Source organism: Macrobrachium rosenbergii, chromosome 19 (assembly GCF_040412425.1).
Source record: "Macrobrachium rosenbergii isolate ZJJX-2024 chromosome 19, ASM4041242v1, whole genome shotgun sequence".
NCBI classification, from domain to species: Eukaryota; Metazoa; Arthropoda; class Malacostraca; order Decapoda; family Palaemonidae; genus Macrobrachium; species Macrobrachium rosenbergii.
The window spans coordinates 7,256,657-7,263,685 of record NC_089759.1 but is presented as its reverse complement, the minus strand read 5'-3'; the positions used below and the strand labels follow the sequence as shown (position 1 = coordinate 7,263,685).

The window sequence follows — 7,029 nt, the reverse complement described above, 5'->3', positions numbered from 1 at the left end:
GTCTTCATCTTTGCATTGTTTATTTTTTATCTGACATGGAATAATAATGATAATCACAGATGCTATCATTATTATTTCTAAAAAATCTTCAATTTGAAGCATAACTTTTACAAACACGATATTTAGGTAAAGTTAGCAGGCTTCAAAACAAAGTATCATTTTTTCCAAGACAAATTAATTTGATACCATAGACTGGTGTACCATCAAAGTCATTACAGAAATGAAATAATAACTGAGAAATGCCCTGAGAGCTGATAGTCAGCTCAGTGGTCTGGTTAAACTGTTTTAATAATAATAATAATAATAATAATAATAATAATAATAATAATAATAAAAATGCCATGACTCATAGAATGATATTCCTTAAGTAAATCTTGTGTGTGTGAAATATTTGTCTAAACGATAAACGACGAACATAATTCGATACAGCAGTCAAAAGCGCCCCGCAGTGGTGTAGCGCCGTCAGTGCACCTGTAGGTACCCCCTTTCGTTCCTTTTACTGTACCTCCTTTCATATTCTCTTTCTTCCACCCTACTTTCCACCCTCTCCTAACAATTGATTCATAGTGCAACTGCTTTGAGGTTTTCCTCCTGTTTCACCTTTCGAACCTTTTACTGTCAATTTCCGTTTCAGCGCTGAATGACCTCATACGTCCCAGTGCTTGGCCTTTGGCCAAAATTCAATATTCAGTTCAATTCAGTTTAATACAACAATCAAACAACAAAAGAAATAGAGTGACTTCAAATGAATAATACGTAGGAAGGTTAAAAAATATATATGACTAAAATATGTTCTAAGATCTTTGCCATAATTAAACCGGGAGTCCCTTTGGACCACATTATAATGGAGTAAGGCAATTTCGTTGTCAAATTAGAGGAATGTTTGGGAGTTAAAGAATTTTTCTTATAAACACAATAATCCCTTTTTGTTACGATTTGTTTTTGTTCGCAAGTAGTGCATCATTTGTAAATTCGATTAAAACATTTATTTTGCATCTTCAGTGTCATCAGTATTTTTTTTTCAGATTGCAGGGCGCCTCTATAAATTCGGTATTTCTTTGAGTATTATCTCTGTTCATATTTTCAGAATTTTTGATGCGTAAATTTGCTACCACTTGTATCTCTTTTTAAGTAAATAAACTTCATTGTCCTCCATCAAGACCATCTTTCTGTTGCTCTTGGTATGAGAGAGAGAGACAGAGAGAGAGAGATAGACAGAGAGAGAGAGAAATTGGTGGTGGGCCCCACCTCGAGAAGGGGAGGGGGATTGATCATTTAAATTACTGTAAGACGAACAGGGTAGCTTTGAGGAAAACTTCAGGCAGAAGTTATCAGAACTTGGAAACAAGAAACTTCATTACGAAACAAATATTCCAACTTTCGTCATTGGAATATTAATCTGTACAATAATTAATATATAAATTTAGTACACGTTGAATTGTTCAGTGGATTCAGTAAGTATATTTACATTTTAGTTTTCTGTAAAAGAAAACTATTGTGCCGGCTTTGTCTCTCCTCCGCACCTTTTCTGTCCGCCCCAAGACCTTAAAAACCACTGAGGCTATAGGGCTGCAAATTGGTATGTTGATTATCCACCCTCCAATCATCATACATACCAAATTGCAGCCCTCTAGCCTCAGTAGTTTTTTTTATATTTTAAGATTAAAGTTAGCCATAATCGTGCTTCTGGCAACGATATAGGATATGCCACCACCGGGCCGCGGTTAAAGTTTCATGGGACGCGGCTCATACATCATCATACCGAGACCACCGAAAGTTAGATGTATTTCGATAGCCTTTAATTGTACGCTGTAGCGGCCGTACAGAAACTCGATTGCTCTGAAGAAACTTCGGCGCATTTTTTTACTTGTTATGAATTGTGTATTCTTTAATTATCGAAAACGGTTATTGGTTCCAGAATAAGATTTAGGGTTAAAACTAAACGAGTGACTGTGTATAAGCAGTAGTAGTTTTTTTTACCGACGTTTTCCTCACTACTGTATGCTTTCTCTCTCTCTCTCTCTCTCTCTCTCTCTAATTATAGTTTGTCTTCAAGGAATATTCTTCAGCACTTAAGTGTTGAATCAAGTTTTTTTCAGGCCAGGGAAGATGAAGGTAAGTCTAGAAGTCATTATTACTCCCCTTCTCTCACAAGATATAAAAACATTTCTATTCTTAAGTAGCTATGTACAAACTTTAGGTTCAAGTCATACATGCATGTACTTCATGCGTAAATCTTCTTCCCCCGCAGTGGAAAAAAGTTAAGTATACCTTAGTTTAACCAGACCACTGAGCTGATTAACAGCACTCCTAGGGCTGGCCCGAAGGGTTAGACTTATTTTACTTGGCTAAGAACCAGTTGGTTGCCTAGCAACGGGACCTACGGCTTATTGTGGAATCCGAACCACATTATAGCGAGAAATGAATTTCTATCACCAGAAATTAATTCCTCTAATTCCTCATTGGCCGGCCGGAGACTCGAACGCTGGCCCAGCAGAGTGCTAGCAGAGAACTATACCGACTTGTCCAACGAGGAACTCCCCCGCAGTGGAGATTTCCTTTAGCCAACAGGTTGCTGTTGTGTAGGCGTCTTCGTCAACTGCTCGGGAAATGACAAACTTAAGATAGGGCAAATTACGGCCAGTTCTTGTGGCGGGCGGGGGCCGGCTGCGTAGGCGTTAGGCAATCCAATAAAATGGTGGAGGAATAAGAGGAGGAGGGAGAAGAGCTAAAGAAGAGAGAGAGAGAGAGGGGGGGAAACAGAAGCAAAAGAAGAAAGGAGTAGGCGGATGGGTGTTTGCAGAGGGGAATAAGGATGAAGGGAGATGGAAGTCCGGTTGTGGGGAGGGAGGGATGGAGGGATGTTGGGGGTTGGTGGTTGAGGGAGGGGAGGGGAGGGGAGGGGGAGGAGAGACATAGGTTGGTCCGGTGCGATGCCGGCAGTCGCTTGTGTGACGTGCTGGTGGAAACTTGCCACGCTTCCGTCACTGCCAGTTTTCTCCTGCAGTTGTCTTGATTTATCTTTTCGAAGTCTTCGTCGAACGGGTGAGTATTTCCCCCGGTGTGAAACGTCACTTCCGTTTTAGCGGCGGATTTATTCCTATTTTTGCTACTCGTTCAAAGGAAAACTTGGAAGGGTGTTCGGGAAACTATCACGTACTTTTTTTTTTCGCCATATAAGCTGGTGATTTAGTTACTTTTGTTTTTTTTTCTCTCTCTGTGGAATAAAACAGTTGACTTTGTTTCGCATTTAATGGAAAGGGGAAATTTCTTAGAGCAAAAGCTTGTATATTGGGTTTGAAATTTGAAAAAGGATTCCTTCAATATGTTTGGCTAGGAATATGAGCAACGAAGGAGGGCCAGTGCACTAGGCCAATGACCTCGCCAGTCCTTCCAATATAAACCTCACAATCTATATGGCATAGCCTAATTAGTTTTTCATTATCATTATCTTTATATGTTCTCATGCGTCATTCCAAAGGGAGATATATCATAAACTTGGTTACTAAGGGGAATTTATTTTTTGTTTATAAAAAGTACTTAGTTGTAGTCAGTTAACAATATATATTGTAATTGTCATTCATAGTTTAGTCATTAGTGTATTTTTCCTCTACGTATGTCCCGAATTACTACGACATTATAATGAAAATAAGCTCTGTTATGATTTTATTAACTAGATATTCTCTATTTGTGAATAATTATTACAAATTTCTTTCCAAAATGGCAGCGATTATGAATGCAATGCGCAGTACCGTAGACCCAACATACCTGAATCAATAGGTATGCAGTTGTACTTCCTCTAACATTTGGTTTATAATTGTTTACACCATTTTTGCATTAGATGGAGAATTCCATTATTACACATTTTATTTCCTGAAACTTTTTATAGTACTTTTGAGTAAGAGAATAATTCCTCTGACATGCGCCCAAGTAGACATATCTGAAAGCGTACTTCTGTATACATTACTATTTGTCCGCTGGTACTTACTCGTGTCTTAGCACATAATTGAATGGTTAAAGAGGCACAACGAGTGACGCAGATAACATCAATGCATTGTGGAAAATATTGTTAATATAATTCAATTAACATACTTGCAAAGGATAAAAATCCATACAATCACAGGCTTTAGTTCAGGAGGGTAAAACATTGCGAGCAACACTAGACCATCGCAAACTTGAATGTTATCTTTTATTTCATTGCAGTACCTTTTTTATTATTTTTTCACGGAGATTATTCTGTCATTCTTTTTTTTTTTTTTTTTGGGGGCGAAAGTTTCAAATTGCTTTATAAGAATTTATGCATATTTTGAATTATAATAGACAACCAAAACTTTTAGCTTGACACCTTAGCGTCAGATTGTGATAATGAAGACAATTGTCACTTTAATTAAAATGGATAGACCATTCCACCCAGGAAAGGGATTCACCAGAAAATTCGATTCTTGTGTAGTTCCTGAATCCATACACTCAATCAGGTTAGGGAAAGGAGATCAGACCTCTAATTAACTCGGCTTTTGTGAAATACAATAGAATCAGTCTCCTGGGTGAGCGAAAGGGCGCTCTTAACTTTGAGGTGCGTCCAGGTGCACTGAATTGGAGAGCCAAATTTTACCCAAGAATGCGTTTTTTTTTTTCGCTAAAAAAAGTTGATGTCTGATGAAAATGAAGACTTTTAATAAAAAAAAAAAAAGGACGCTAAAGGTAACGTTTATCATATGGCCACTTTAAATTAGTACTTACTCAAACTTCAAAGCGATAATACCTTAAGTTTTATATAAAAATAGAGAACTGGATTACCGTTTCTCTTCAAATCAACTTTTTTTTTCCCAATTCAGACTCTTGCATAGAAAGTGCCCTGGGGCGTTTTTCATATTTAAGAACGTTTTATGTAAATTTATATGGATAATAATAATACGTTAAAGGGTTTTTGTTTATATCAGAGGAGAGCGAAACATCCAACAGCCTCCATTGCCAAAAATGAGCAGGGACTCGACGAAGGCGTATCCAATTATGCCTATTGTGAATGATACTTTTAAAGACATAACGATAATAATTAGTACCCAGCATCTGACGATATCTCGCTGGGCCAAAAGGAACAATAACTGACACCCACCTCCACGCTGAGCCGAGAGCATGTTATTGAATATTCAAGTCCTAGATGATGGTATCTTGCGTCAGACTTTCTGCGGCCACGCTTTTGTATAAACAAGATGGAGCGGACGGTTTTAGCCAGTGGAATAAATCAGTATTTCAGTATTGGTTATTCTTCTTCTGAATATTGTCGTGGAATAGGTTTGTCTTTAATCATTTTTTTTTTACACTGAAAGAAATATTAGCGGTGTCTAATCATCAAACCATTAGGTCATTCAAAGTCTATAGCGCCAAATATGTCTGGTGAATACGTGTAGGTTACACACACACATACACATATATAGGGCTATATATATATATATATATATATATATATATATATATATATATATATATATATATATATATATATATATATCAGTATATATATATATATATATATATATATATATACACATACATACATACATACATACATATATATATATATACAGTATATGTATATATGCATGCATGCATGTACATACATAAACACAGTACTTTGGCTCTTCGTAGGTTTTTCTTTATTAGTGTATATATACTCATTCATGCATCTCTTTCTCATCCACTGTACTTTTATCCGGTTTTATATAGATTGTTATTTTTTTTTTTAAACCGGATGAATAAATATAACTTTGTATAAAGCAGTATCTTCTGCGGATTAGTTTGTGATTTATGCCTGTTACATGGAACCAGCCCAATATATACATGCCCGGGGTATAAATTGGTTACAAAAGGTAAAATCTTTCCCCTCAAATAATCACTAGTGATTCTCGCATTCTTCTGGAAGATGAATAGCCTTCTACATTTCTAACGGCATCCTTACAGCTGTTAAGTTATTCCCTGCCTAGTTGTAGTAACTCGTTGCCAGTAGTTAGTCTTCACTGTAGGCGTTAGCGAAAGATTTCTGAAAGCTGAAGAAAAATAATAACAGTATATAAATTCCAGTACACTGCTTCCGTTACTGTTGCCTCCTGTAATAGTTCAAGGCTGTTTAATAGCTCTCAGTAATTGCATTGCCATCACGTTTGGGATGGGAGGAACGAAGGACCAAGTGGACTGAGGAATGTTATAGTATGATTTTGCATAAATTAGTAAATTCCAGAAAATGTTTAAAGATGGGTTTTTTTTTTCGTCTTGGTAGATAAGCTGGACTCAGAACTAGGGAGGCTCTTTCTCTACTTTATCTCGAAACGAACGGAAGTAATGGCCAGATAGAACCAAGTAGATGGTTGAAGGTTATATTGTGATTTTGCATAGCTTAGTAAATTCCAGGAAATGGTACTTGATATGTCTCTCTTTAGATCATGATAGATAAGAAGGACTTAGGCCTATAGAGGTTCTTTCTCTACGGTATATTTAAATAAATGAAAGGAATGTGCACATACCTGTAATATGGTGGTTTTGTACTTTTGTAAACGCAGTCGATAACACTGAAGGACAACCACGAAAGAGGATTATTTCTATGAAATTCGAATAAGCAAGTTATTTAGAATGTATTGCGCAAAACTGGATCGTTTTAATGTTCTCTTATCCAAGGACAATGGTGTTTTTTTTAAAGAGGAATATCAAAGGAATCTGTTTTTTTTTTACGAAAGATTTAGTGATATAGATTTCTATCGTAACCATAACTTTGGGCGTCGTAACTTTTTCTTAACATTTAATAAACCTCCACGGAAAACTTGGAGGAACACCCTTAGGTTGAATTAAACAAGCAAACTTTAATTTTTACGTAGCTTATAGTTATTTGTTTTTATGTCACCATCACCTCGGGATCAGTGAATTTCCTGTGTCTTGAAGCGGAAAAACCTGGCGCAGTATATTGACCTTAAAAAAAAAAAAAACTTATTCCGTTCCTCGTCTTTGTGTTTATTTGTTGACAGCTGACCCTCTCCTGCC

At 36.6% G+C, this 7,029-nt stretch overlaps 1 protein-coding gene across 2 annotated transcripts in view; it reads left to right on the top strand.

The window, feature by feature from the left end:
• The first annotated feature begins 2,903 nt into the window (after nt 1-2,903).
• Nucleotides 2,904-7,029, top strand: part of LOC136848611 (uncharacterized) — a 272,631-nt gene continuing 268,505 nt past the window's right edge. For both annotated transcript variants that reach the window (XM_067120993.1, XM_067120992.1), the window contains exon 1: nt 2,904-3,045. The gene's annotated coding sequence lies outside the window, so the exon portion shown is untranslated. The remainder of the gene's footprint in view (nt 3,046-7,029) is intronic.